Source organism: Hyla sarda, chromosome 2 (genome assembly GCF_029499605.1).
Source record: "Hyla sarda isolate aHylSar1 chromosome 2, aHylSar1.hap1, whole genome shotgun sequence".
Classification (NCBI taxonomy): domain Eukaryota; kingdom Metazoa; phylum Chordata; class Amphibia; order Anura; family Hylidae; genus Hyla; species Hyla sarda.
This window is the reverse complement of record NC_079190.1, coordinates 3,160,293-3,172,899: the sequence shown is the minus strand read 5'-3', so window position 1 is coordinate 3,172,899 and position 12,607 is coordinate 3,160,293. Positions and strand designations below refer to the sequence as shown.

The 12,607-nt window shown below is 38.3% G+C and overlaps 1 protein-coding gene across 1 annotated transcript in view; it reads right to left on the bottom strand.

Annotated features, from left to right (window-relative positions):
* LOC130357560 (uncharacterized) overlaps positions 1 to 7,646 on the bottom strand; it is a 71,943-nt gene extending 64,297 nt beyond the window's left edge. Inside the window, exon 1 of the mRNA XM_056560261.1 lies at positions 7,599 to 7,646. The gene's annotated coding sequence lies outside the window, so the exon portion shown is untranslated. The remainder of the gene's footprint in view (positions 1 to 7,598) is intronic.
* Positions 7,647 to 12,607: the final 4,961 nt, after the last annotated feature.

The following is a 12,607-nucleotide window of genomic DNA, read 5'->3' as shown; positions in this document are numbered from 1 at the left end:
CTCCATATATCTATCACCTCACATATCCACCATCTCCATATATCTATCACCTCACATATCTATCCTCTCCATATATCTATCACCTCACATATCCACCATCTCCATATATCTATCACCTCATATATCCACCATCTCTATATATCTATCACCTCACATATCTATCATCTCTATATATCTATCACCTCACATATCCACCATCTCTATATATCTATCACCTCACATATCCATCATCTCTATATATCTATCCCCTCACATATCCATCATCTCTATATATCTATCACCTCACATATCCATCATCTCTATATATCTATCACCTCACATATCCATCATCTCTATATATCTATCACCTCACATATCCATCATCTCCATATATCTATCACCTCACATATCCACCATCTCCATATATCTATCACCTCACATATCCATCATCTCTATATATCTATCACCTCACATATCTATCATCTCTATATATCTATCACCTCACATATCTATCATCTCTATATATCTATCACCTCACATATCTATCCTCTCCATATATCTATCACCTGACATATCTACCATCTCTATATATCTATCACCTCACATATCCATCATCTCCATATATCTATCACCTCACATATCCATCATCTCTATATATCTATCACCTACCATATCCATCATCTCTATATATCTATCACCTCACATATCCATCATCTCTATATATCTATCACCTCACATATCCATCATCTCCATATATCTATCACCTCACATATCCATCATCTCTATATATCTATCACCTACCATATCCATCATCTCTATATATCTATCACCTCACATATCCACCATCTCTATATATCTATCACCTCACATATCTATCATCTCCATATATCTATCACCTCACATATCCACCATCTCTATATATCTATCCCCTCACATATCTATCATCTCCATTTATCTATCACCTCACATATCCATCATCTCCATATATCTATCACCTCACATATCCACCATCTCTATATATCTATCCCCTCACATATCTATCATCTCCATTTATCTATCACCTCACATATCCATCATCTCCATATATCTATCACCTCACATATCTATCATCTCTATATATCTATCACCTCACATATCTATCCTCTCCATATATCTATCACCTCACATATCCATCATCTCCATATATCTATCACCTCACATATCCATCATCTCTATATATCTATCACCTCACATATCCATCATCTCTATATATCTATCACCTCACATATCTATCATCTCTATATATCTATCACCTCACATATCCATCATCTCTATATATCTATCACCTCACATATCTACCATCTCCATATATCTATCACCTCACATATCCATCACCTCCATATATCTATCCCCTCACATATCTATCATCTCTATATATCTATCACCTCACATATCTATCCTCTCCATATATCTATCACCTCACATATCCATCATCTCTATATATCTATCACCTCACATATCCATCATCTCTATATATCTATCACCTCACATATCCATCATCTCTATATATCTATCACCTCACATATCCATCATCTCTATATATCTATCACCTCACATATCCATCATCTCCATATATCTATCACCTCACATATCCATCATCTCTATATATCTATCTATCCTCTCCATATATCTATCACCTCACATATCCATCATCTCTATATATCTATCACCTCACATATCCATCATCTCCATATATCTATCTACTCACATATCCATCATCTCTATATATCTATCACCTCACATATCCATCATCTCCATATATCTATCCCCTCACATATCCATCATCTCTATATATCTATCCCCTCACATATCCATCATCTCTATATATCTATCCCCTCACATATCTATCATCTCCATATATCTATCACCTCACATATCTATCCTCTCCATATATCTATCCCCTCACATATCTATCATCTCCATTTATCTATCACCTCACATATCTATCATCTCTATATATCTATCACCTCACATATCCACCATCTCTATATATCTATCACCTCACATTACCATTATCTCTATATATCTATCACCTCACATATCCATCATCTCTATATATCTATCCCCTCACATATCTATCATCTCCATATATCTATCACCTCACATATCCATCATCTCCATATATCTATCTACTCACATATCCATCATCTCTATATATCTATCACCTCACATATCCATCATCTCTATATATCTATCACCTCACATATCCTTCATCTCTATATATCTATCCCCTCACATATCTATCATCTCCATATATCTATCACCTCACATATCCATCATCTCTATATATCTATCCCCTCACATATCTATCATCTCCATATATCTATCACCTCACATATCCATCATCTCCATATATCTATCTACTCACATATCCATCATCTCTATATATCTATCACCTCACATATCCATCATCTCTATATATCTATCACCTCACATATCCATCATCTCTATATATCTATCACCTCACATATCCATCATCTCTATATATCTATCACCTCACATATCTATCCTCTCCATATATCTATCACCTCACATATCCATCATCTCCATATATCTATCACCTCACATATCCTTCATCTCTATATATCTATCACCTCACATATCCACCATCTCCATATATCTATCCCCTCACATATTTATCATCTCCATATATCTATCACCTCACATATCTATCATCTCTATATATCTATCACCTCACATATCTACCATCTCCATATATCTATCACCTCACATATCCTTCATCTCTATATATCTATCACCTCACATATCCATCATCTCTATATATCTATCCCCTCACATATCCATCATCTCTATATATCTATCACCTCACATATCCATCATCTCTATATATCTATCACCTCACATATCCATCATCTCCATATATCTATCCCCTCACATATCCATCATCTCTATATATCTATCACCTCACATATCCATCATCTCTATATATCTATCACCTCACATATCTACCATCTCTATATATCTATCACCTCACATATCCATCATCTCTATATATCTATCCCCTCACATATCTACCATCTCTATATATCTATCACCTCACATATCCATCATCTCTATATATCTATCACCTCACATATCCTTCATCTCTATATATCTATCCCCTCATATATCCATCATCTCTATATATCTATCCCCTCACATTACCCTTATCTCTATATATCTATCACCTCACATATCTATCACCTCACATATCTATCCCCTCACATATCTATCATCTCTATATATCTATCCCCTCACATATCTACCATCTCTATATATCTATCTCCTCACATATCCATCATCTCCATATATCTATCACCTCACATATCCATCATCTCTATATATCTATCACCTCACATATCCATCATCTCTATATATCTATCCCCTCACATATCCATCATCTCCATATATCTATCACCTCACATTACCATTATCTCTATATATCTATCACCTCACATATCCTTCATCTCTATATATCTATCCCCTCACATATCCATCATCTCTATATATCTATCCCCTCACATATCCATCATCTCCATATATCTATCACCTCACATATCCATCATCTCTATATATCTATCACCTCACATATCCATCATCTCTATATATCTATCCCCTCACATATCCATCATCTCCATATATCTATCACCTCACATTACCATTATCTCTATATATCTATCACCTCACATATCCTTCATCTCTATATATCTATCCCCTCACATATCCATCATCTCCATATATCTATCCCCTCACATATCCATCATCTCCATATATCTATCACCTCACATTACCATTATCTCTATATATCTATCACCTCACATATCCTTCATCTCTATATATCTATCACCTCACATATCCATCATCTCTATATATCTATCCCCTCACATATCCATCATCTCTATATATCTATCACCTCACATTACCATTATCTCTATATATCTATCACCTCACATATCCTTCATCTCTATATATCTATCCCCTCACATATCCATCATCTCTATATATCTATCCCCTCACATATCCATCATCTCTATATATCTATCCCCTCACATATCTATCATCTCTATATATCTATCACCTCACATATCCATCATCTCTATATATCTATCACCTCACATATCCATCATCTCCATATATCTATCACCTCACATATCCATCATCTCCATATATCTATCACCTCACATATCTATCCTCTCCATATATCTATCACCTCACATATCTACCATCTCCATATATCTATCACCTCACATATCCTTCATCTCTATATATCTATCACCTCACATATCCATCATCTCTATATATCTATCCCCTCACATATCCATCATCTCTATATATCTATCACCTCACATATCTATCATCTCTATATATCTATCACCTCACATATCTATCATCTCTATATATCTATCACCTCACATATCCATCATCTCCATATATCTATCACCTCACATATCCATCATCTCTATATATCTATCACCTCACATATCCATCATCTCTATATATCTATCACCTCACATATCCATCATCTCCATATATCTATCCCCTCACATATCCATCATCTCTATATATCTATCACCTCACATATCCATCATCTCTATATATCTATCACCTCACATATCTATCCTCTCCATATATCTATCACCTGACATATCTACCATCTCCATATATCTATCCCCTCACATATCCATCATCTCCATATATCTATCACCTCACATATCCATCATCTCTATATATCTATCACCTCACATTACCATTATCTCTATATATCTATCACCTCACATATCCATCATCTCTATATATCTATCACCTCACATATCCATCATCTCCATATATCTATCTACTCACATATCCACCATCTCCATATATCTATCACCTCACATATCCATCATCTCTATATATCTATCACCTCACATATCTATCACCTCACATATCTATCCCCTCACATATCTACCATCTCTATATATCTATCACCTCACATATCCATCATCTCTATATATCTATCACCTCACATATCCTTCATCTCTATATATCTATCCCCTCATATATCCATCATCTCTATATATCTATCCCCTCACATTACCCTTATCTCTATATATCTATCACCTCACATATCTATCACCTCACATATCTATCCCCTCACATATCTATCATCTCTATATATCTATCCCCTCACATATCTACCATCTCTATATATCTATCCCCTCACATATCCATCATCTCCATATATCTATCACCTCACATATCCATCATCTCTATATATCTATCACCTCACATATCCATCATCTCTATATATCTATCCCCTCACATATCCATCATCTCTATATATCTATCCCCTCACATATCTACCATCTCTATATATCTATCACCTCACATATCTATCATCTCTATATATCTATCCCCTCACATATCCATCATCTCTATATATCTATCCCCTTATATATCCATCATCTCTATATATCTATCCCCTCACATATCTATCATCTCTATATATCTATCCCCTCACATATCCATCATCTCTATATATCTATCACCTCACATATCCATCATCTCTATATATCTATCACCTCACATATCCATCATCTCTATATATCTATCACCTCACATATCCATCATCTCTATATATCTATCACCTCACATATCCATCATCTCTATATATCTATCCCCTCACATATCCATCATCTCTATATATCTATCCCCTCACATATCCATCATCTCCATATATCTATCACCTCTCATTACCATTATCTCTATATATCTATCCCCTCACATATCCATCATCTCTATATATCTATCACCTCACATATCCATCATCTCTATATATCTATCACCTCACATATCCATCATCTCTATATATCTATCACCTCACATATCCTTCATCTCTATATATCTATCACCTCACATATCTATCCTCTCCATATATCTATCCCCTCACATATCCATCATCTCCATATATCTATCACCTCTCATTACCATTATCTCTATATATCTATCCCCTCACATATCCATCATCTCTATATATCTATCACCTCACATATCCATCATCTCTATATATCTATCACCTCACATATCCATCATCTCTATATATCTATCACCTCACATATCCTTCATCTCTATATATCTATCACCTCACATATCTATCCTCTCCATATATCTATCACCTCACATATCCTTCATCTCTATATATCTATCCCCTCATATATCCATCATCTCTATATATCTATCCCCTCATATATCCATCATCTCTATATATCTATCCCCTCACATATCCATCATCTATATATATCTATCACCTCACATATCCTTCATCTCTATATATCTATCACCTCACATATCCATCATCTCTATATATCTATCACCTCACATATCCATCATCTCTATATATCTATCCCCTCACATATCCATCATCTCTATATATCTATCACCTCACATATCCATCATCTCTATATATCTATCACCTCACATATCTATCATCTCTATATATCTATCCCCTCATATATCCATCATCTCTATATATCTATCACCTCACATATCCATCATCTCTATATATCTATCCCCTCATATATCCATCATCTCTATGTATCTATCCCCTCACATATCCATCATCTCTATATATCTATCACCTCACATATCCATCATCTCTATATATCTATCTACTCACATATCCATCATCTCCATATATCTATCACCTCACATATCCATCATCTCTATATATCTATCCCCTCACATATCCATCATCTCTATGTATCTATCCCCTCATATATCCATCATCTCTATATATCTATCACCTCACATATCCATCATCTCTATGTATCTATCCCCTCATATATCCATCATCTCTATATATCTATCACCTCACATATCCATCATCTCTATGTATCTATCCCCTCACATATCCATCATCTCTATATATCTATCCCCTCATATATCCATCATCTCTATATATCTATCACCTCACATATCTACCATCTCTATATATCTATCCCCTCACATATCTACCATCTCTATATATCTATCCCCTCACATATCTACCATCTCTATATATCTATCCCCTCACATATCTACCATCTCTATATATCTATCCCCTCACATATCCATCATCTCTATATATCTATCACCTCACATATCTACCATCTCTATATATCTATCCCCTCACATATCCATCATCTCCATATATCTATCCCCTCATATATCCATCATCTCTATATATCTATCCCCTCACATTACCATTATCTCTATATATCTATCACCTCACATATCCATCATCTCCATATATCTATCCCCTCACATATCTATCCTCTCCATATATCCATCATCTCTATATATCTATCACCTCACATATCCATCACCTCTATATATCTATCACCTCACATATCCTTCATCTCTATATATCTATCACCTCACATATCTACCCTCTCCATATATCTATCACCTCACATATCTATCCTCTCCATATATCTATCACCTCACATATCCATCATCTCTATATATCTATCACCTCACATATCCATCATCTCTATATATCTATCACCTCACATATCCATCATCTCTATATATCTATCCCCTCACATATCTATAACACTCACAGGTTAGATCTGAGGCCGGAGACGATGGACGTGGAGATGAGGATCCTCTGAAGGAGCGGGGATATATACTCCCTGATATAACAGTCTCTCACTTTCAGTTTCTCTTCTAGGTTGGTTTGTTTTCCGTATCTTGGAGACATTTACGCGGACTCTATCCTTCCTCTAAGGTGTGTTACTGCCCCCGCCCCGGGTGTCATGATCTTTTCTTATCTATTCTCTTTGGTGCCAAGAAATCTTCTGTATTTTCTTCTAAACATTCACAGGGATTGTGTTTTTATGACCATTTTATCCAAAACGTGTTCACTTTGTACAAAAAGCATAATATGCAGGATATAGAACAATATATTCACCCAGTGCAGGAATATGGCAGATATCATCCACAGCGCGGCGTCTGTAGAACATAGGGCAGTCCTTTCCTGGCCGCTGTCAGACACCTTCCTTAGGGCAGCGAAGAAGCGCTCGCTGGCGTGCGAACAGACAGTCGGGACATTTCAGGAGATACCTCCCTTTCTCATCCGAACTTCCGTGCATCCCCCACCACAATACAGACAGGTATAATCTCCTGAGATCTTCCTGTCTGAAACATTAAAATACACTGTTCAAAATAATACAGGGAACCCTGCGATAACACGTCCTAGATCTGAATGAACTAATCGTATGAAATCCTTTCCTCTTTACATAGCTGAATGTGACAACAAAATCACCAAAAATTATCAATGGAAATCAAATGTATGAACCCCTGGAGGTCTGGATATGGAGTCACCCACAAAATCACAGGGGAAAACCCCACTACAGGCCGATCCCACTTTATGTAATGTCCTTAATACAAGTCCCAATGAGGCTCAGTAGTGTGTGTGGCCTCCACGTGCCCGTATGACCTCCCTACAACGCCTGGGCATGATCCTGATGAGGTGGAGGATGGTCTCCTGAGGGATTTCCTCCCAGACCTGGACTAAAGCATCCGCCAACTCCTGGACAGTCTGTGGTAGATGGAGCGAGACGTCCCAGATGTGCTCAATCGGATTCAGGGGAACGGGCGGCCAGTCCATAGCATCAATGCCTTCCTCTTGTAGGAACTGCTGACACACTCCAGCCACATGAGGTCTAGCATTGTCTTGTATTAGGAGGAACCCAATTGCACCAGCATATGGTCTCACAAGGGGTCTGAGGATCTCATCTCGGCACCTAATGGCAGTCAGACTACCTCTGGCAAGCACATGCCCCCCAAAGAAATGCCACCCCACACCAATACTGACCCACCGCCAAACCGGACATGCTGGAGGATGTTGCAGGCAGCAGAACATTCTCCACGGTGTCTCCAGACTCTGTCACATCTGCCACATGTGCTCAGTGTGAACCTGCCTGCACATAAAAACTAAGTGTCGCGCAGATGGTATCGCGCAGGCCCGAAGTCTCACGAGAAGACTACTGATAAAGTATAAGTTGTGGCGCAGATGGGACTGCACAAGTGACGTCACAGGACCTACACCAATCAGGATACATGGGACGATACCGAGATAGGATTGGTTGAGGAGATCCTATGTTCGGAATAGGCACACTGGGTGTCAATCAAACCCACAACCAATCATAACGGAGCACGGAGGAAGTTTTTTACGATAGGCTGGCAGGATATCAGATCATTATCAGGGGGAGTCTATAAATAATACACGCCGGACGCCCGCGCTCATATGCCCGCTACCTCTTGACAAAGCTGCGGGAGCAGCGAAACATGTTGAGGGGGGCAGAGTAGGGAACATTTTAAACTAATAGCATAGTGACAGCTCCGTTTTAGAGACATGCACTGCAGGCACGTCCAGCAAAGCTAACAAGGATGGTTGGCTAACAGGAGAGACTTAAGAGCCTCCACTGGAAAACTTAAGGGGTACTCCACCGGAAAAGTTAAACAGATTTGTAAATTACTTATATTTAAAAATCTTAACCCTTCCAGCACTTATCAGCTGCTGTATGCTCCACAGGAAGTTCTTTTTTCTTCTTGATTTTCCTTTCTGTCTGACCACAGTGCTCTCTGCTGACACCTCTGTCCATGTCAGGAACTGTCCAGAGCAGGAGATAATCCCCATAGCAAACCTCTACTGCTCTGGACAGTTCCTGACATGGACAGAGGTGTCAGCAGAGAGCACTGTGGACAGACAGAAAATAATGTGATAGCCTGGGGGAGTAGGGTATGGGGAGTGTAGCTGTGTGGTGACAAAAGGGTGCTTGTTAACCCTTGCTATTCGTGACGCCAGGTGAGGGCTCCTCAGTAATGCTTGTCCTACCGCCACCCTTCCCAAGAGCGATAGGGAGGTAGATAATAATGGAATGTCCACAACCGGAGAGTTTTGCAGAAACAGTTGTAACTTTTACTGAAGATTTTATGCAAGCTTCATAACTGGAACAGTTGCTATACATGCAAGCTTTCTTTGGAGATTGACAAAGGTTGAGACTTTAGCAATTTAAAGTCTTTAGGATAATATGTGCTGTTCCACTGGATTTAGGGGATTTAGTTGCGGTCCAGTAGTCCCGCTAGCTTTAGCGGGAATTAGATTAGAACTCACTGTTTAGTTCCGCTGAGGTCGGTAGGTTTTCAAGCCTAGCGTGTCTTTGTAAGTTGCGCAGATCCGTCCTGATAGTCCGGAATCCAGGAGAGCAGCAACCCAAGAGAGCGATAATTGGCTACATCTCCCTTATATCGGCAGGGGCTGGACTAGAGCTAATTGGTCCAATACTTCTGTCAATCACCATTACAAAGGATTATGGGTGACATGTGACCCAAGGACCTCCAAAGGTCCTCCAACATACCATAGAGGATATTAACACAATCACATGACCAAAGGTCCTGTGACGCTAAACAAGGTAAGTACTATACATTATATTAAATATACATTATTAATAAATATGTACATGTATAAACATTATAGAATTAGAGTAGGGAAGAGGCGACTAGGGCTGTCCCACCTGAGGGACCCTACCTGAGCGTAGTTACTCTGACTTTGGGGACCACCACACTAGGTACGGTATGTAATACAGTACCGGCACACCACAATAATTTCCTCTGTATTATACAGCAACTGATGAGTACTGGAAGGATTAAGATTTTTAAATAGAAGTAATTTACAAATCAGTTTAACTTTCTGGTACCAGTTGATTAAAAATAATAATAATAATGTTTTCTAGTGGAGTACCCCTTTAAGACAGGGCTCACTTCTGATCCTCTACTCAACAACATTGGGGTCATTTATTGGGTTTAATGGTCATTTTAATGGAGAATCATTTCTGGGAATCGGCAAAATGAAAATGAGAGTACCAGGTGTAATAGGAGGACTAACCGGTTCTGCTGGATTGTCAGGTTGTGTATTGTGCGTCAGCGGATCCATGCGTCACCGGGTTACACTTATAGTGAGGTTTTATTATTTTGTGACTGCAGTTTATTGAAGCTATTGTATTATGTCTCTCAGACCGCAACAAAAGTCCCACCATGATGGCCAACCAAAAAACATCATGGCTGAATCCCAGCTCCCCCTCCCATCCCTGCTTGCTTGATAGACAGTAAGCTGGAAGCCAAGCTCTGTTGCTGGAAGCAGAGCCCTGTTTTCAAATCTCTTTGCAAGCAAAGCCTAAGGCTGCTTTCACACCATAAAGCTCACCTGTTAATGAACGGCCATTATAATGTATTGTTAACGGATGTTTAATAACGGGTGAATTAACAGATGCTAACTATATGTGACAAGTATCTGTCATTAGCGCATCCAGCAGCTGCTCGGCCGATGCTGCTGACAGATATACTATTCATTCATAGCGCGGTGGCTGCATATGTATATAGAAGCACTGTGGGGGGCAGATAACACTATATGTCTGCCGCCCCAGCACATCTATATACATATGCAGCTGCCGGCGCTATGAATGAATAGTATATCTATCAGGATCATCTGGCCGGCGGCTGCTGGAATGCGTTCTGATAGATATACCATTCACATATAGCAATGGAAAATTAAGACAAATGCGCCAGCGGGGGGTATAGATATATACATATAAATGCGCTGGCGGGGGTCATATTTTTATTAATGCGCTGGCGGGAGTCTTATTTTTATTAATGTGCTGGGGGGCTATATATATCGCACTCTATGCCCCCCCCCCACAACACTTTTAATATACATATGTCCCCTCTCATTGTCCATAAAGAACCCTGCTGGGATTCCTGAATGGCTCCTCAGTACCAGCCATTCAGGGCTCCCGGCGGGGAATTTAAAAATGAAAGTAAAAAATACATTGTGTACATCGCTGGGTTGCAGAGCATGCCGCCTGCTCCCCTGCTTAACCTCTTAAGGACTCAGCCCATTTGGGCCTTAAGGACGCAGACAATTTTATTTTTTCGTTTTTGTTTTTTCCTCCTCGACTTCAAAAAATCATAACTCTTTTATATTTTCATCGACAGACTAGTATGAGGGCTTGTTTTTTGCGTGACCAGTTGTCCGTTGTAATGCCAACACTAAATTTACCATAAAATGTAAATTTTATACTATTTGTCTTGGGAAATTAAAAAGAAAACAGCAATTTAGCAAATTTTGGAAGGTTTCGTTTTCACGCCGTACAATTTACAGTAAAAATAACATGTGTTCTTTATTCTTTGGGTCAATACAATTAAAATGATACCCATGATTATACACTTTTCTATTACTGTTGCGCTTAAAAAAAATAGCAAACTGTTTAACCAAATTAGTACGTTTAAAATCCCCCTATTTTGAAGACCTATAACTTTTTCATTTTTCCGTATAAGCGGCAGTATGAGGGCTCATTTTTTGCGCTGTGATCTGTACTTTTTATTGATACGATATTTGCTTATATAAAACTTTGAACCCAAAGAAAAAAGGAGCTACTCAAAAATTATAAATCAAAATATAAAATATAAACTTTATTTCATGATGTTAAAAACATGCAATTTTTAAAAAAGTGCAATTTGTTAAAAAAAGGAGGAATACGGCACAGACAGGCGGCATACCTGGGACAAT